The sequence below is a fragment of the Ambystoma mexicanum genome, chromosome 7q (assembly GCF_040938575.1).
Source record: "Ambystoma mexicanum isolate Mex_15411 chromosome 7q, UKY_AmexF1_1, whole genome shotgun sequence".
In the NCBI taxonomy this organism is placed as follows: domain Eukaryota; kingdom Metazoa; phylum Chordata; class Amphibia; order Caudata; family Ambystomatidae; genus Ambystoma; species Ambystoma mexicanum.
In genome coordinates this window covers 929,449,412-929,470,196 of record NC_090941.1, presented here as the reverse complement: position 1 = coordinate 929,470,196, position 20,785 = coordinate 929,449,412, and positions in this window count along the sequence as shown.

The following is a 20,785-nucleotide window of genomic DNA, read 5'->3' as shown; positions in this document are numbered from 1 at the left end:
CAGAGGCTTTTGTCCCAGTGAAGTCTTTTGTGTGAGGACAGCCATCGTCACCTGACCACTGGAATGTGAGAACAAAAATAATTATTTGTTATGATCTCATGTGGCCAGAACTGAGGCATTACTGATGGTTTTTTTAAGCTCCTCACACGATTCGATCATTTCATCTGTCCAGATCATGGGCTCTTGTGCTTTCTGTGCTTCTGTTAGCCCGTTCATTAGGGGTTTCTTGTATGCTGAATAATCAAATATCCATTCTCAACAGTAGTTACATAATCCTAAAAACTGTGTTGGCTATTGTGTGTTCTGTACTGCTATTGCCCTTTCTAGTGTTATTTTTCTGCCTGACGATGATAATATCTGCCTTAGGTACACAATACCTTGCTGACAATACTGCAGCTTCTCCTTGTCCACTCTGTAATGACTCTCTGTCAATAAGGTCAAAAGTGTTACCAAGTCTTTGCTACATAGGTTTTCAGTCGTGCTATAGACCAGGAGTTCATTCACATACTGAATCACAGTGCTCTGGGTTTGTAAGTTTTCTAGGTCCATTTCCAATACCCTGTTAAAAATACTAGGGGAATCAGAGTACCCTTGGGGAAAATGAATGTGTTGAAATCTTTGGCCCCTGCAGGTAAACTTTGTAAGGGGCTGGAACTCAGGGTGTACTGGGATGGAGGAAAATGCATGCTTGAAGTCTATTGACAGTGAAATAGGTAGTTTCTGTGGGGATGTTACACAAGATGGTGGCGGTATTGGGGATCACTGGGAACTCTGCTTCTACTAAATGGTTAAATGGGCATATATCATGCATAATTTTCCAAGTTGACACTTTTGCGTTTTTCACACAATAAATAGCCATGTTGCATGAGTATTCTAATGGCTGTATTATGCCCTATTGCCATAAGGACTCTAAGGTGTGGTAAATATCTTCGTTTGCTTCCCTTGACATGGGGTATTGTTTTACCCGGGATAAAACTGATCCTGTTTTCAGTTTAAAGCAAACCACCCCTATGCTGTCTTAACAGGCCTACATTGTGTAGGTCACCGGTCCACAATTGACTGGGCACCATGTTGAGATCCTTCTGTAAGTGTGACGATAATGTATTGGACAAGAACAGGGTGTGCTTCACTTTTCTGTTTTTTACACAACTACCTGGCACGGTATAGAGAGTTCAAATATCATCTCCCCCTCATCCTCTGCGTCTTCAAACAGCCGTTCATCAGAGACATCCCTCAATCGATGTGTGGGTTAATGCATAAAACCATTCACCGTTCAAGAGCCTCCTCATCCAAACCCGACAGTATCGCCATGTCTGCCTTGGTAATTACTGCTTGATAATGGTGCCTGGTGTCCATTACTGCTGGAGTACTCTTTGAAATAGGAACTCTGCAGGTACACGCAAAATGTTGTCCTCAATCCCTGGCACCCAATCTAACACAATTGTTGCCCCTTACAGGAATACATCTAGATGGAGTGGTAAACCTCCCAGTGTACTATGGCCACAGAGAGCTTGTATTATTGCAACAGCCCTCACATGGTACGTGCCGGGGTGGAACACACTACACCCTCTTCTGAGAACAAAATGGTCTTGTTCAGCTTGCTCATGATTTTCCTACCCAGGAGATTAACTGAAATGAGTGAATGGAATAAACTGGCTGATAATTTGTCTGTGCCTATTATGGTGGGTAAGTCTTCAGTGAAAGGAACTGATTTGAAAGCCCCAGAAAACCCTTGCATGTCCATTATTTCATCCTACATGGGGAAAGTCCCCTCCTTAATGAATGATTTGGTAGCTCACATGTTGACAAAAAAAGAAAATGTTTGTTCCGTTATCTTCATTCCTACCCAGAGTTCCTCCTCTGAGTTGGTAGTTACTGATAGAACTGCACATGCCAATGCTACCTCTGGGCAGTCTTATTGAAGGTAAACATTGAATCCCAGGAGCGAGAAAGGATTGCCCCCTAAAATGCTCACCCCCATGAAGTGGGTAACTCTACCTTGTGGCAGGGAATTCTTAACCCGATGGTTGAATAGGGGACTTTGTAGAATGCACTGCCTGTGGCAGCATTTGTTTTTGTATGGGACCTGGGCAGATGTTTATTGCTGTTGTGTGGAACCTGGGGCATACAGGGTGAATTGGGACTGTGAATTAAAGGCTGGGTGGTAAACTGGGATGTTACAGTTCAATGGCATGGTTTGCCCTCCTCTGCAGTCTTGTGCAAAGTGACCCATCTTCCTGCAAGACCAACATTGCAGTCCCAATCAGGGCCTCATGCTTCCCATGCCTTCACCTCTACCCCTGTAAAAATGCCCTTTTCCCCCTCTGAAAACCTCATGTTTCACTTCCAATATCCCTAGGCCATTGTGCCCATGCGTGTGTGGGACTGTGTTGAGGTTGTCCTTCCATGGTGTGTGCTTGATCTGTTTGTTCCTTATCCTTCTCCTGTCTCGGCCAGCAACAATGAGCACTTGTATCTTGGGTCATGACTTTGCTTCGATCCCCACCACCTTATTTAAATCTGCCTGTACTACAGAAGGGAGCCCCTTGCATAGCATATGATAAAAAACAACAACGTTTTTGTCCCATGCATTCCCTATCTCCAACCACCACATCTCCTCAACCTGCTGTATGTAAAGGGTAGAGTTCTAATATGTTCTCATTGTGTGGGGTGTGAAAGAATTCATATTGTGTCTGTCAGGGTGCATGTTCCTCAAAACTTTCCATTCCTGCACTCCACTGTTATTAAACGGGACACCATCGTGGGTGATACTGTTTGGTATTACCGCTTTGTACTCTGCTTTACTCCATGTCTCATCTGCCTGTTGCCCTAGCATGGAGGCAAACAAACTCTTTATGTCCTCCATGGCCACGGTCACGCCGGTTGTATGCTTCTTAAAGGCATACATCATCTTGTCAGCATCCGCAGTGAGGGAGGGCCAGGTATGCATTAAGCATACCCGATCCATGCACGGTCAAGGCACATTTTTAGTTTCTCCCGGTCCTTCTGTAACAACAGCAACTGGGCTATGCCCTTTTTAAGATTGAAGCCCCTCACTTGCTTCTTACTTTTGGCTGGGGCCATTCTGCCAGGCCACAATATAGTCTGTGGCTACAGGGTGTTATTTCCTGTGAGACTGCTGACTGCCACCCATCGCTTCCCTGTACACTTAATAAATCTCTGTCCATCACACCCCTGAACTCGGCTATGATTTGTGATTCCTCAATTGCGCCCCATGGTTGGGCTGAGCTACCAAGATCTGGGGATCGTTGATGACCTTGCCATCGATCTTGAGGGGGATCCGTCCCACTCTACATTCATCAGTACCTTTGAGTTTGCTCTGTCCCTCCCCTTTCCACTGCTATTTGTTATGGATCTGAAGGGCCCGTGTCAGCCCCCACTCTCCTTTGAGTAATACTGACTCTACCTGCTTGCAAGCCTTGTCCTCAATTGCTAAAATTGGCAGATCTTTGGTGGTGCTCCCAGGCTTCTCTGATGTCCCTTTCCATTTGGGAAGAAGAAAAGTAATGGTTGGTGTATCTCACAGAAGGCTGTAAAGGATAGGACCCATATGGGGGTGGTGGGCGGTAAAACTTTTGCTTACCTGGGGGACCTCTCCCCAACATTATAAAAAAAAACACTCTCTTCACAAACATTTTCCATAAATCTAGTATGCACTGCCTGTTTTTCAACTTTTTTCCTCTTATAAATTGGCAATAAATACATGTGCATATGTTCTAATGCAGTCTTGACATGCGTGCCCTCTCCAGGCCATGGGAGAAACAATGTATCCATAGTTCCCTAAACCCACTCTTTATGGTGCTCCAAGATCTTGTCTTTATAGTGTGAAAGCGCTTTGCCCATACGCTACAATGGCTTATCCATGCTGTCACAATCTTACGTTCTTGACGCACCATGGGGTCTCAAGTACAATGATAGGGATGCTGAAGGAGAGCCTATGGGCAGAAGCTGCCACACATGGCTACAACTAAATGACATCCTTGTGCTTAGAAACACCTGCCAACCAAATGCAAATGCACTATGTAATACATCTTCAGAGCGTCAACTTCCTGTATGAGTTTTATCCAATATTATATCATCTAAACTGGCTTAACTTTTAGAGAGAATAAACTCAAAAATGTCCCATCCCATAGACACAGACATTTACGATTTCAAGCCCACTCAACTCATCTATTAGCTGATCGACACTATCATAATCAAACATATTATTTTATACATATCATGAGCATACAGACTAGTGTATACTTCATTAGTAAATCGTGTAACATTGCACTTTTATGATGAGTTGTGGGTAATATCTGCAATCCCAAGATGTGTTCGCAAAATCAGAGTGGCATTCTCTGCAAATATCATGGATCGAACAGTGACATTGCCAATTTGCAGAGTTGCAAAGGGTAACTTCATTACTATTTCAAGCAGGTCAGCAAAGTGTACATTACAAAATATCATATTGCTGTTTTTGCTAATACACTACAGAGATCTTTTTCCTCCTATCAATTCATGAAAGGTGCATGATGAACAAAGCCCAATGGTGATATAATATTGAGAAATTGATAGAATATCATAAATAGTTGTGTTGGCATGTTACTACCATGTTAGACCTCAATTAAGGTTTTAGCCACCCAGAGCAGACCACTTTCCAAAACATAAAAGTTAGACTAATACATCATTGGACAATCTGCAAGAACAGTTGACAGTTTTAATTTTATTAAGCGTTATACAGAGCATTGTATCAGCAAAAAGAAACCTATCATTGCAAGTTATTTTATTTATAATGCATTTTTGGCACAAATACACGTGCAGAATTTACCATTTAAACAGTGAAGGAAATTGGTCCTTTACAATGGGGAAAGAGTGTTAGGCAGAATTATATGCAGTACCCTTTGGGAACACCACACACAATTAAGACTACACGTGACAGTACAAATTTACCTTTGGTACAAGCCTGTACTACACAGTAAAGTGGTAGCGATGGCTGAGCAGCCAGACTTATCTCAAGAGCAAGTGAGCAGTATCAATAGTTATACAAAGGACAGCAATTACTATGATTCAAACAAACACTGAGTAAAAAAATATACATTTATTTACACATCCGTTGTATAACATCTCACTAAAGTAAAGCAGTTGAAAAATCACACTCTTAATACACCACACCACTCCCAATAGATTCTGGACAAGTTAAGCTCAAAAATGAAGTGTGAGCAAAATGTCACTACAACAATTTAAAAGGGAGGGAAAGACAAAGTTAGATACAAACTGAGCAGCCCCAACAGGTAAGTAAGCAGGGCAATCTAGAAAGAGGAACTACAGTGATGGAATCAAATCAAAAAGGATTAGGACCAAAGTCAATAGGACAAATGTCTTTTGCTCAAGATCACACAGTTCAGGGTAGTTAGCGGTTAAGTCTTTGCCAAGAGTTCTGGACGAAGTTGGTCGGCAGAAAAGTTAGTGTAAAGAGTAGAGAAGGACAAGCCCTCGGATTGGCGAAAGGTTTCACAAACCTTCACCGCGGCTGGACGAAACGAACAACCGGATTTGCAGAGTACCCTTAAATGGAGAAGAAGCTGTAGCTGAGGCGGACGTTCATGGCACGTCCTGCAGGTTCACAGTTCCTGAAGGGACTGTCAGACTGACACGAACTAGGAAGACTGGAGGGTCATGCACTGCCCAGGGAAGAAACCAGTGGCAGAGCAAAGCAATGAATAAAAGGTGTGCTCCTTAAAACCCAAGCAGGGTCCGACCTTCCTGGCTATCCGGCTCACTGTAGCTCTGTACAGCAAATTCGACCAGAGGAGGGAGTCCTGGCTTGCAGTTTGAGCGAACTGGTTGTTTCCGCCAGCTCAGGGGAAGAAGATTCCTGGTAGATCTTCTCTATCGTTGGAGTCTGAAGATTCAGATCTGCAGCAGGGCTTCACCGGGCGGTTAAGTCGTTGTAGGGGTCCCCTTCTGTCAGCTCCTCATCGGTTCTTTCGTTCCAGTGGCGACTCTGCCTTTCCAGACCCAGAGATGTGCTTTTTATGCAGTTTTCCCCCATTCACACAGCCTGGCTGTCAATCACACAACAGGGTGGCTGTCCTGGTGGGACAGTCACCTAGCCAATCAAACAGGAGTGTGACTTGGGTTACCAAGGGAACCCATGGCAGGGGTCCTAAAACCTTGTGATTGTGGAGATACTATATTCGAATAAGGGAGAATTAACAGGAGATAGGGGAGTAGGAGAGAGAGGAAGTGAGGTGGGGAGAGTGAGTGAGGGTGTAAGCAGGGTCATGAAGCGCAGCAGGGGTTGCAGTGGAGAGATCCAAGTTTTAGTAAGGATAATGAGGTAAAGAGAAGGACACATGAAGAAGTCGAAACTAAAGGAGGTTTTATCGCAGACAAACTGTGCATTCCAAAGAGCAATAAAAAAAGATTGAGATGCAGAAGCATATCGATGTTGAATCTGACAAATAGTGAGGCGCTAGTGGTAGATGCGAGAAGAGGATGTGTAATGAAAGTTAAATTTGGAGTTGGTTTTGATAATAGATCTAATAGTGGAGTGAGAAGAGAGGTGGTGTTGAGGACAAGAGATGATAGAGATGGGGAGGGTGACGAGTGAAGTAGAGAGAGACGAGTGAAGTAGAATGGAAAGGAAGGGAGAGCACGAGAAGTGCATGGTTTGGGTCCTGCAGGGAAGAAGACATTTATGGTACTTACATACAAGTAGCAGGACACAGCAATGCAAAGGCTCATAGGCCAAGAGGCACCAATGTTGGTCAATTGGTTGGTCTTGGTTTGTCTTCACCCTTTACAGTTCTGCCCTTAACTGAGCCACCCCTGGGTGGACCGCCATAGGCTGTTCAGAAGTGATTACACACACTTTCGTCACCTGCTCACCTAGTCCATCAGTGGTTGGTCTCTCTGCTATTGACATATTCATCATTGCCAATTACTCTGAAGTAAGAAAACACACCACTGAAATATGAGTTATCACTAGGGGTGAGTGAAACGTTCACCTGTGAAGCAAACAATTCTGAATCCGCACTGGAACCCACTTCCACCCATTCTGTGAAATCAGCATAATGGTTCTGCTGCCACTGAAATTTATCCCAGTTTTCTGTTTGTTTGTGTTGCATGATGAGAAACTTTGCCTGGGTCTTATTTTTCAATCCTCGCTAGATTCGTTCAGCGACACTAGAAACTTTGTGCAGGTGTTTTTCCGAACCAAAAAACTTCACATGGTTTTTGTGTTTCGTGATAATCTTGGGCAGCGGCACGAGAAACTTTGCATGGCTCATTTCAGTTCCCAAGATGGCATGAGAACATTTGTGCTGCACTTTTCAATACACACGGATGGCACAACAGCGCATTGATATGAAATTGATCTAAATCTTGGAGATTTCGCCTTCGCAGCCGGCATAATGGAATTTAACAATTTCGCTCAGCCCTAGTTATCACAAGTGACACCAGATTTAAGACATTTTTAAGCTTAATTAACCAACAGCACCACATTTCTATGACATATACTGTGAAGAAGTAATGCATATATTAAAATTGTTTTGCTAATGTGGGCTGTGGCTTGTGACCTGTAATTGAGCACTTTATAGTAGCAAATAATCCCTTCAAAGAAGTTCATTAAACAGGCACGAAACAAAACATGTCATGTATTTGTTTATTTTATTTATTTACTAATGCTGTGATTGATTTGTATGATTCCCTTTATATACATCATCAACCATTTACATCAGAACATATTCCTAATATTTGCACATAAAGATATAGTTTGCAAAATCTTAATATAGTAACTACCTATCAGAAATATCCCACAAATATGTCTTAAAGAGTTGAACTACTTAATCACAATATAAAGTCAATGCAATAAATAGGGACATCTACATACCCTGAATGAGCCGGGTCCAGAATTCTTCCATAAACAGCTCACCAATTCCCATTCTAGATCGAACAATTTTAGATGTAGCAATGCAATGAAACCTACTATTTTTGATATGAGTGCAACTCGAAATCCATGCTGTGGTTTGCGTTCTTTAGTATTCATTGTTATGTTATGTTATGTTGATTTATACCTGGCACCGCTACGACCCAGGGGCAGTCTCCAGGCGCCCCGCGCAGAATAGTTGAATTGAAGAATATGGTATGATATGATATGGCATTTGTAACGCGCCTATACTGAAGTGTTTCAAGGCGCGACTAGTTGTTCTGAAAACGTCATGGTATTTTTGGGGAACATTATTGTTTGTTTGATTACATTATTCAAAGCGTGCTTGAAGTATTGGAGGTGTATTAGAACTACACCTCCCAACAGCCACTGCACCTACTTCTTGTATTTGAGGGTGCATTAGCACTGATGTGTTTGCAAGCATGTGTGTGCCGGTTCGTGCTGTGGTGAGTCGTCCTACAATCTTGTTAAGGGGGTATCCTCCCATTATTTGATTATTTTTTATTAGCTTTGACTGCAATCAGGATTCTTGGTCCAGCGAGCACATAATGGCAACTCTATTAGAGCCGGCTCCATTGAAATCTGGTTGGGCTGCATTGATTCCGAGCCGGTATTTGGTTATGGACCTTTTTACATCTGGAAGCTCCCGTAAGGATCCGGGCACTCCTTCTGTGTGTTCACAAGGTGCTGCTGGGTATGGCAATAGCCCACCTCCTGTAGCCCAAATGAGGTGCAAATGCATTGATAGAGACCTAAGCGTGACGATGGATAGTGAAATCTCTTCTGTCATCAGCTTAAAACAACCAGGAGCCCAAATAAAAGTTGAGGGTAGAGTTCTCGAGCACAGAGAGACAATTTATCATATTAACATGCATGTGGTACAGTTAGATAGTTGCCATCAGTCGTTAAACAAGGAACCTGTAAAACAGCTACAGTAAGTACTAATATTGCACAATGGGGTATGATGTGCGAATAGTTAGGACTAGACATGTGTGAGCAGGGCTGTAGCAAGACAAGAGCCGACAGTGGCTCAAGTCTATAGAGGACGTTCAGAGGCGGTGAGCCAGAGTTTAGTGTTGCATTTGAAGGAGTGGTAAGAAGATTCTGATCTGAGCGAGTTGGGAAGAGTATTCCAGAGTTTGGTGGCTAAAACTGGGAAAATGGACCCGCCAGCTGTCTTGAGTTTGAACCTAAGGGGGGACCAGGCAGTTTGATTGGGCTGATCTTAGGAGTCTGGAAGCTGTGTGGGGGGTGAAGCGGCTTGCCAGATAGTTGGGTGCATGGTTGGCCAGGCACTTGTGAATGAAGGCAGGTGTTTTTAGTGAGATTCTTTGTGCGACTGAGAGCCAGTGTAAGTTACGTTGAGTCTCAGAGATATGCTGCCCCTGGGAAAGTTAAGGGCTGCCCTAATAGCATTATTCTGAGTAATCAGTAGTTTGTTTAGGTTGTGTTGACTCGTCCCTAGATACAGAGCATTGCAGTAGTCAAGCTTTGACATGATGAGAGTTCTGGCCGGTTTGGTGCAGTTGGCGGTGAATAGGAAGGGCCGGGATGACGTGATAAGTTTGCATACATAAGCGGAGGCTGAGCCGACGGCCTTGGTTTGTCTTGACAATGAGAGGGTGGAGTCAAGGTAAACGCCTAATATTTTGGTATTGTCTAAGACTTTGATGGTATTACCATCTATGGTGAACGACTTCAATGGTGGGTCCAATTTAGTCAACCGTTGTGGAAGCCCAAGATGAGGAGCTCAGTCTTATCATCGTTGAGACACAACTCATGTTGTGCCATTCACGCTTGAATGACTAGGTAGAAGTCGTTCAAGGATCTGGTGTCAGCTGCGTGGTCACCTGTGATAGGGATGAGTATCTGGGTGTCATCAGCATAATTAGTGTAGGAGACACACAGATAGTCAAGTATATCAAAGAGAAGTTTGGTGAACACATTATAGAGTCAGCAAGACACAAGATCCTTGAGGGACACCACACAAGATGGGTGAAGGTTCAGCAGAGGCAGAGGAGGAAAAGACATGCATAGACCTATTGTTTAGGAAGGAGCTAATCCAAGATGTGGCTGAGTCAGAGAAGTGGATGGCAGATTTGAAATGCTTGCAGAGAATTTGATGATTAACTAGGTCAAAGGCTGCCGATAAGTCTAATAATAGAAGAAGTGCTATCTTCCTTTCAAGTCTTAGATTTGGGTTTTCAAATCGATGAGGGTGGTTTCAGTACTGTGCATAGGGCTGAAGCCTTATCGTCTAATGCCAAGTAGTTTGTTGGATTCTAAGTATTCCTGAAATTGAAGGTATGCGGCCCGGTCAACTATCTTGAGCAGGAATGGTACTGTGGTGATGGGCCTGTAGTTGGTGGGAATGCTCAGGTCAAGGGTGGCCTTTTTCAGGAGGGCGATGACCCAGGCGTCTTTGAGGTTGTCTGGGACAATGCCTGTTTTAAAGGATGAATTTATGAAGGTAGTGATAAAGGGGGTTAACTCATGTGCTGCCTCCTTAATGATGGGGGCTGGGCAAGCGTCCCCTTGGCAGTTGGTGGGTTTGAGTTTGTTGATGATATTTTCAACTTCTGCAATCGTTAGTGGTGAGAAGACGAAGGGTGAGAGAGTATGTGTAGGGGGATAGTGATGCGAGAGTAGATGTTGGGAACGTGGGCAGAGTGAAGGCTGTTTTGTTTGATGTTAATTTTGGTTTGAAGGGTGGTGAGTTTGCCTAAGAGTGCGTTTTGAATACTGACGCACTAGCTGCTGTCTTTAATGAAGGAGTCTGGAGGGGACACTGGGGATTCAAGCTCTTTCAGGATCTTGAACAGCTCCCTTGTGTTGGACTCAGCCTCTATGATTTGGTTATTGTAGGTTTTTTTTTGGCATGGAAAATAGCTTCTTTATAGTTCTGTGATGCTATGGTAAGGCTATCCTTGTTGGGAGTAGTAGGAAGACTTTTCCAGAGGGCTTCAGTGGTGCTTTTGGCTTTACGCAGTACTCTCAAGTGTGGTATGAACCATGAATTCAGATGAGGGAGTGGTTTAGCTTTCCTTAACTTGAGTGGGGCAATGGAATTCAGGGCTTGGAGCATAGCACAATTGTAAGTGTCAACTAGGATGGTGGGGTACGTGCATATACGTTGTTCAGCAATGGAAGGATAGGTGGAAGTAGCCTATCGGTTGTAATGGCTCTTTTATTTCTAGTATTTCTAGTATGAATGGGAGGGGCAACATCTTGTTTGATGTTTTTTACATTGGATTTGATGTTGAAGGTGATGAGATGGTGGCCTGACCACGCGCAAGGTGAGTTGGACGGTAGGGAGATGCTGCAGTTTAGATAAACTAGCCAGTCAAGGGTTCCACCCTTGATGTGAGTAGGTTCCTGAATATGGTGGGTGAATCCAAGATCTGATAGGGTGCTGGTGATATCCAATGCTGTAGGGTCTTTCAAGTCTTGGAAGCCCAAGTTAAAGTCGCTGAGTAGGATAAGCGAGTTGGTTTTGGTTTTGTCGGTCAGGATGCACGTAATGTCATCCGCGAAGGTAGTGATGGTTTCGGGCGGCAGGTAGATGAGATGGATGGTGGCGGTTTGGTTGGGCGAGATAGGTAATTTGGCTGATATGATCTCGGCTGAGGGAATATGTTGGTTCGGGATAGTTCTATGACAGACTGAATTTTTGTGGATTTTTGTGGATGAAGGCGACCCCCCCTCCTTTGGACAGCTCGCAAGGGACAAATGATGAACTACCACCCATTAAATGTGTTTTAATACTAGATCTCTTATTAGTCACCCGACTTGAATTGCTGACTATATTGCCACAAAAGAGGTGGAAAGTTGTGCTTTCACAGAGATCGGGCATGCATAGCGCCACAGGGTTGGCTCTCTTACTTGGCCAAACAAGCAGGTTACAGAATCTTTTGGGTAGATCGACCTGAAGGAAGAGGGGTTGGAGTAGGTTTATTCTGTAGAACCTCACTAGATATCCATGAGGTGAGGAGTACCGGGTCCTCAGGACTCCAACAACACACACATCAAAATACTAACTGATCCCAATACAACTGTCAATGCAATTCCCATTTATCGACCTCTGTTGCCCATGATTGACTTTCACAACCAGTATTTCTCAATGTTACTCCCATTGCTCAAACAACATGGGAAATTCTTCATATGTGGGGATTTCAATTTGTGGTTAGCCAACAGTGTAGATGCAATAGCACTAGCAGTTGAGTCCATATTGGTGGGCTTGACACAACATATCCAATAACCTACTTGTATAGAGGGAAATATCCTGGACTGGCTTACTAGCTGTAATGTGGATCTCCTGGAAATAAGTGTAATTTCTTTGTCCATTTCAAGAGTCAGACACCCCTGTGGGTGAGGAAAAAGAAACCAAACAGATACACAATTGTATCGCGTAATACGCAATTGCTTACTGTGGCAGCAATTAATCCTCTTATTATGCAGTTGATCCATAATTTGAATAACTATAGGATCATAGATGACCCAGCATCTGTATACCAAGCAACCTTGTCCGGAGCAGTAGATCAAATTGCTCAATCAAAAAGCTGGAAACTACCTGCAAAAAAAGTTAAACTTTTGGTACACCACAAAGATACATGGCTTAAAGAAAGCAAAGTGTAAGGCCTATAATATCTGGGCTAAATCAAACACAAAGTCAAATAGGAAAGTGTTTGCTGTAACTGCAAAAAAGCATAAGCGTGCCTTTATAGACACAAAAAGACTGCTTTTGATGTACAAATTCAAAATACCAAGTCGGACTCTGGAGAAATCTTCAAAATCATAAGGGAATTGGAAAATCCAGTTGCACCAGAGGAGAAACTAACCAGAGAGAGATCCTGGTGTGTGGCTATTCAAGATAATCTCATTCACAAAGTGCACAAGATCAGGGAAAATACTATAGACAAGCTGAAATTGTTATTCTTTGCCGATTTTCAACGTTGCGAGCAATTGTCTGAGATCATTAAAGGTCTCTTGTGAGGCAAATTACTAAGAACGTTTGCGTCCAAACCACTGTCAGAAACTGAGTTAACTCATATTATAAGGCAGCATTGTGCTGTTAATGTTAATGTTATTGGACCTGTATGCTGCATTCAATTGGGTTGAACATACATTTCTGGTAGAAAGGCTAATACACCATGCCTGCTTTATGCTGTCGTCAGCGAACTGGGTAAAGTATGTTCTATCCAACCGATTAGCTAGGGTTTTCAGCAACACTGCAGTAACTGATGTGGTCATACTACCGTACGGTGTTGCACAGGGATCCTGTTTATTACCCACAGTGTAAAATATCTTCACCATGCCTTTGTTCAAACTGCTGGATAAAAGGGGGGTAATGTACACCAACTACATTGACGATACACAGTGACTTATCCCCATTTCTGGTGATTATGAAAAAGACACTGAACACGTCAACAAAGTTTACTTCCTTTTTCACAAATGGATGCATACTAATGGTATGACCCTGAATTACTCAAAGAAAGAGGTGATGCTAGCAGGAACAGCTAAATTAAGCACCAAATATGACAGTTTTATAATGTCTGATTTCACCTGTGCAACGCCAAAAAAAGTAAAAACTCTGGAAATTATCCCTGACTCTGTGTTGACCATGAACGCGCAGGTGAACAATATAGTCTCCAAGTCTACTGAGACAACTACAACCTTTTTTATCAAACCGGAACTGCACTGTGATAGCCAGTGCAATAATTGGTGTCAACCTTGACTATTGCAGTAGCCCACTTCAAGGGATCAACAAGGGAGAGATCTCAAAGCTGCACATGATTCAGAACAGTGCAGTTTGTATACGTGAGGGGCTAAAATAGAGGGATCATGTATCGGAATCCAAGAGGGGTCTGCACTGGTTACCGATGGAAACCCAAATCCGATTTTGAGTCTTGACATTAATGCCCAAATGCCTCTTTGGTATTAGTCCAAGTTATCTCTCAAAAAACATCAACAGGCAACCTATTCACATGATATTACGATCTAAATTCACAAATATGTTGTTTTTTTCCCAAGAAAAACTGGATGCTGTGAGCAAAGGAGCCTTTTTCATGGCAGCTAAATTGTGGAATGCTCTTCTGACAGATCTGAGAGGCTTTACGTCCCTGGTCCTATTTAAACATCTTTTGAATACTTGCTTATTTGCATAAGCACTTAAAATGCACTTTGAGCTTTATGACTTGTGAACTAATGTATGTTTATATGGTGTATGTGGTTGTGGACGCTACGATGCCCATAGGCTTGCTTGACCTGGCGCTAAATACATAAATAAATAAATAACATAACATAAATACATTTCCTGTATGTGATACCGACGTGTCTGTTAGGAAATGTTCAACTATATTACTATAGAATGCCAAATGTTGCAAATATCTGACAGTACTCCAAGATCTGTGATAAAGAAGCAAGGTTGTAGCAATTACAAAGGAGATTCCACCACTCCAATTTCTTTTTAATTACCTCTTTCAGTGCTGTTTGTTCTTCATCCATCCCTTTTATGGGCACATTTAGATAATTGTGTGAATACTCGCATGTTCTCATATAATCAGTTAGTGCTGAACAACTTCATACTATTTCTCCTTTTTTAAATAGGCCAAAGTTATTGGGAAAACGAAATTCACCTCTATTCTTATGGCTTATAAAATTGAACATCTAGTAAGACATAACCATGTTTTCAACATGTTTCCTTCTAGTCTCTTCCGTTAAAGTGTAATAGATGTTTAAAGCCATATAGAACTGTAGACTTTTAATCCCCCACATTTTAAATCACATTTTTTCCGATGACCCGTCAAAGCCAGTTTCTACAATTCAAATGTGTAATAGCTGTACAATCTAATGAAACATTACTTATTAAAACCCCCACATAAGTTTGTATAGAATCAGTATATCGAACATATTTCTGATGCATGTAATAGGAGAACAAAAGGACATCATAGTTATTTATCAACATTGGTATCTAATAGATAATAGATAACTCTGAAAGTAAGTTCACATCAAAGTTTAGGGAAGGATTGATAAAGTGGAGTAGAGTTAAAGATGTTGAGTAGGTAAAAGGGCAGTGAGCCTTAGTGAGTGACGGGATTACGTTCCTGGAGGTTTTGCTTACACTTACACACTGCTTTGCAATGATTTTGAAGATTTGAAGTAGGCCAACAACAAAGGTGTCATCTCAAATGAGATTCCCTCATTCATTCAGTGGGAATCCCTGAAAAGAAGAGCATCTTGGGTGATTATGAGACACACATACCTGTGAATCTTGATTTCTCTAAGGGGAGTTTGCGGGACAGTCATGCTTCACTGATTTTCATGCAAAGAGGAACCAGTAATTAGGGGAGTTGTGCCACTAAATACCAGTCAGTGTCCATATCTTCAAGTGAGTGGACAAGACATATGACATTGTGTGGCATTGTGTAGAGGAGAAGGAGGAGCCTGTTATCTGAGACAGCAGTTTGTGTGACTTTCACACTCACCAGATTTTGGAGGAAAGGAAGCACCAGAGATTCAGGGAGGTGGGTGACTCACCAATCACTGTCTGTCTCTTGATGTGAGGAGTATTATGGAATAACTGATGGAAAAGTCAGCGAGAGTCATGCTCACCTGACTTGGGTGAAAGATTACATTATAGAAATTTTGAGGTGGGTGACACAGCAGACAGTGTCCATCTCCTGAAGAGAGAGGATGTGGAAGACACATGACATCTGTTGATATGGTGATGTGGAAAACCTCTTGAACTACAGACCAATTTCAAACATTACCTACCTGGCAAAACTCCTAGAAACATATGTACACAAATTAACCCAAGACATGTAGAAAAACACCACTTGCTAGATCAAGTACAAGACGGCTTCAGACCCACAAGAGGAACAGAATCGGCACCACTATTCATCTGGGACGACTTACAAACAAATGCAGACTCCAACACAACCTCGGCTCTGATTCTGCTGACCTCTCTGCAGCCTTCAACACAGTAAGCCATGAGACCCTAATCAAAAGATAGGAAGACATAGGTATAACAGGCATGGCACTACTCTGGATTAAATCATTCCTAGCAGACAGAACAGAAACTGCATGGACAAAACCTTTCAAATCTACTCCGTGTGTTACCAACTGTGGAGTAGCACAAGGATCCTCACTATCAACACTTTACTTCAACATCTGCCAGGCTCCAGTAATCAGGATCTTCAAAAAATACAACATTACATGTAACAACTATGCAGATGACGCTCAAATCATCTACAAAATTGAAGATTCTCAAGCCGATCAATTAACCCTAATAGAATGTCTAAAAGAAATCTTTGACTAGATGAACGCCAACAACTTGAAAATCAACCCAGGAAAGACAGAAATCGATTATATCCAAAAATCAAGAGAACAGCACCTACATTCCCTGGCAGATGGAAATGGCCACCACCCCATACCATCTAAGGTAGTAAAAAACCTGGGAGTCCTAATGAACAACCTTAAAACCACAAGAAATGTTTCTTCCTTCTTCATACAACAAGAAGAATCCTAACTTTCCTCTCCTTCATCCACAAAACACTGACAATCGTCATGCTCATCATGCAAGAATCGACTACGCAAACAGCCTCTAACTCGGGGTGCTGGAATACCTCCTGAAGAAATTACAACACATCCAGATTGCAGCAGCCAGACTCCTCGAACTATCCAGAAGAGACCACATCACCACAACACTAAAACTACTACACTTGCTCCCAATTAAACATTGTATCACATTCAAACCAATGTGCATAACACACAGGGCAATCAGCGGACAGGGGGCAGAATTCCTATAAAAGAAAATAGCAATCTATAAGCCAACGAGACTCCTCAGATCAAGCAAAGAAGTCCACCATGAACCAAAACCATACATGAAGAAAAAACTAGGGGGATCCTCTTTCTCCCACCTAGCCGTACAACCTCCCGAAAAAAATAAGAAACATCAAAGACAACCTAAAATTTAGAAAACTTCTAAAAACCTGGCTCTTCAACACCTCAGAACCAAATTGAAACAACCAAAGCAATCAAACAGGAAACACAAAGAACAGATTGACAGAATTATAGATAGCACAGACAACAACCAGGACTGACTAAGGGAAACTCCTACAAGAACAAGAGGAGACAATGCTAGTTGGAATAGAACACAAGCGACAACCCCAAGAGGATGGAGATTAGCGTACATGCCCAACACTACCAACAACCTTACCCACTCAGAAAGGGCATAGTGTACGGGCATAGCACACAAGTAAATCAATCCAAAAACTAGGTGACAGTCAAGACAAACTGGGATAAAACGGCTAGGCGATTACAAAGATGGAAACATGAAAGTATCTAACTTAGCATAACTATTGAGCGATGAGACAGCCTTACCATGTTGAAACTTAATCATTGAAAGGAAACAACCTTCTTTAAATCATGAAGGATATGCAATAGAAATATGCATCTCTCCTAACAACAAGGATACTAACCAAACCCAAAAAAACTACTAAGAAACTGACCACTCCTCACACCCCTCTCACACGCTAACCAAACACAAACACAACTCTTAAAACCACAGCAAACCACACACACTTCACCGCAACAACAACCACACCACACAGACCCTCAAACAACAGCACACGATGGACTCAGAACCAAATAACACACCGATATGCTCGGCAAACGCTGTTAACAGAACTGAAGCTGCCAACATTACTTCACATCTCACTTGCTCTTTTCCAAACTTTGTCCTATTAACACGCCTAACCTCTCCCCCTCTGTTTCAAATCTGCCAGAGCACCAGGGGACCCCTCCAGTGGTGATAGTGTGTGGTGCAAATATCCTTTAACATTAACATTAACATACCTAGGTGGATGAGCAGCTTCTGAAAGAGTCATGCTGGTCTGATATGCTGCTAGGCAAAACCAGATATTCAGTGAGACAGGTGTCACACCAGTCACTGATTGAATGAAATAATCTGGGATAACACGTCAGAAGCTGAATGAGCCATAGACAGAGAGGGATTTGCTGCTCGTCGGCTTTTTATGTTTGCAGCTATACTTGCTGTGTCCTCTGAGGATATCAGAATTGGGCATGGTCCATAACCCATCACACGTTGCTCTTTATTACATGCACCAATATAAGCAATACCACAACAATGGACATCCACAGAGACCATCAGAAGAGGTTTCACCTTCAGTTTTGTCAACTGTCTCAGAGGCAGAAAGACAGGGTAGTTTTTCTAATCTTATGTTTTGGAATTTACGGAAGAACAACGCATGCCACAGTTGATAATAGCATGCCACTATCTCCACAATCCCTGTACATTGAGAAGTTGGACAATAATGAGGATGACAAGATGGATGATGATCATGACAAAGATTAGGGTGCATCAGAGTTCAGGGAGGAACGACCATTGATTCTGAAATGCAGTGAGCCTGAGGATGAGTTCTGAATGCAGAGACTCTACTATTAATAGAAGTCCACCTCCATCTGTTTACAGTCTCTTTAAGAATGAAACTCTCGCAGATAAGAAAGTACATGACATAATTACATGGCATCCAGAAAATCCAGAATATCAACATCACTTCCAGCCCCCCAGACACAGCCACCCCTTTGGGTACTTGGGCTCACCCACAGAGCGCAGTCACGTATCAATAGGCTTCTGCATGCCTCATGATAAAGTGAGGTCCCCTGCCCAATAATGGTTTCTGCCAGTGATGGACTGCCTCAATTTACTTGGTGGGAGTGCCAGAAACAGAGTACGCTTTCCAATGCCACTGTTACTGACTGATCAAGATGGAAGGTTGGGTCCCTGGAAAGCGCTAGGACCTACTTCCTCATCACCATCATGAGAGGGGTTGGTCTTGGCAGCTGTGGCACTAACAGGTTCTGGGGGTGCATGAGACTTATTTACCTAGTATAGTTTTGTATGCCACCTTATGGCCTTCATCACTAGGGCAATACCCTTTCCTGTTATCTTCTGTCCCTGCTTCCTGCTTTTTCCACAGTGCCACATCATGAAGAAGACATCACGTCCTCCCTGATGGCAGGAAAAATAGTCCCATGTCTGGGACAGCATGGTCTCCGTACAGAGATGGAGGTTGCTCATTCTTGTTGCCCATCATGTGCCTGATTGCCCCCTTAATCCTGGCAGATACAGGAAGAGGCCCTTCCTCCACCACATCCTTGAATCCTTCCTCAGCCTGTTATTTCTCCTCCCTGTCAGGTATCTCTGTTGGGTCACCTCCACAGGATAATTCTCCACTAAGCCTCTTCCTGAGAGCCCTACCCCTCGCACCATCACCGTGGGTCATTACTCAATTCTTCTGTCTCATACAGAAGCTGTCCCGTAGTCCTCCCTTGATGCTTGCTGCGGCTGCCTCCATCTACTGCATGAGGAACAGGCCATCCTGATCTTCTAACGGCCCTGCCTGCCTAACCTCGATGGGGATGTCCACAAGGGGCCCTGCCTCCCCTGCTTCAATGAAACACCATTATTATTTTTAAAGTATGTTCCATTTAATTATTTTGATTATACTAGTTGCCTAAGCTACCATAACACAGATCTAGGGCATCTAACTCATTCTATTTGTTTACTTATGTTTACTATATGTTTACTATATTGAAAACACTGTGTCATATACTCTCTAGAACGTCATGTTACATCTGTCCAATCTTGCTAATGAATTCCAAATTCCTTAAAGAAACATAGATGACGTGTTTACTTGTTAACCCCCAGTGTCACAATTTAATCCTCACTAGATATTGTAATAGTTCAAGGGAAAGACACTCGTGCTAAACTGGATACACTTGAGTAACCCAAGGTACTGTTATCCAGGAGCAAGCTACATCAACCACATAGCTTGCGCAGTGTCCACGCACATATTCTGTTCACACATGTCAGAGCAGGACGTATCTGCACGACTGACTCGGCGCAGGACGTTATGGCGTGGTCGTTTGGCCACAGGTCCCGTTTTGGCGCACCCTGCTTAATGCAGCCAGTAGGGCGCAGGGACCCCTTGGCGCTGGGATGTTTTGGCACTACGTCAAGAACCTGCACCTTTAACATGAACGAGTTACAGGTGCAGGTTCATGAATGCGCATATAGATGGTTATGTATATACAATGAGAGGGACACGTTTTGCTGGGAGTTCTAGAGAAGAGTGTGTTCGTGGAACTCTATGTCCGCATTAAATAGATAGCGCGCACACACACATTCCAGTCTTTCCTGGTGCCAAACGAATTCTGGCTATCACAATAGTATCGATCTGGGCGCATATTGATAGACCAAGAGATACAGTATTGCCAGTAATAATAATAGTAACAGAAATAATATAAAATTTTAATATGGTACTGTGCCAGACTGCCACAACATCCAGGCACTGTCTTAAGTAAGTGTCATAAACGAACGATTTAATGCACTGCATTATACAAACACAAAAAAAAACATTTCTCAGCCTGTCCTGGATGAAGCAATTTGACACAAAAAAGGTAACCTAAAAGGCTATTCTGGCTAAATCCTCGAAGGGAAAAAATGCTCGCTAGTGACGTATAAGTTTTGTAACAGTGCATATTGTAGGGTATTTTGTGGAGATTTGGGGCCTGACGGTATTTTATTACCGCCGAAAAATAACTTAGCAATAATCACTCTTTGTATTCAGATTTGGCCATGTGCAACAATAATACAATGGACATGCATTATTTCAGCACCCAGACCTGCATATTTGGTATACGTGGTTGGTGGTATTTTGGTGAGCATAATTCCCTTGTTTTATTTGTGGCCCCAATGTCCAGAATCCCTTATCTTTGCTTAGATTTTTCGTGTGATCACTAGAGAGA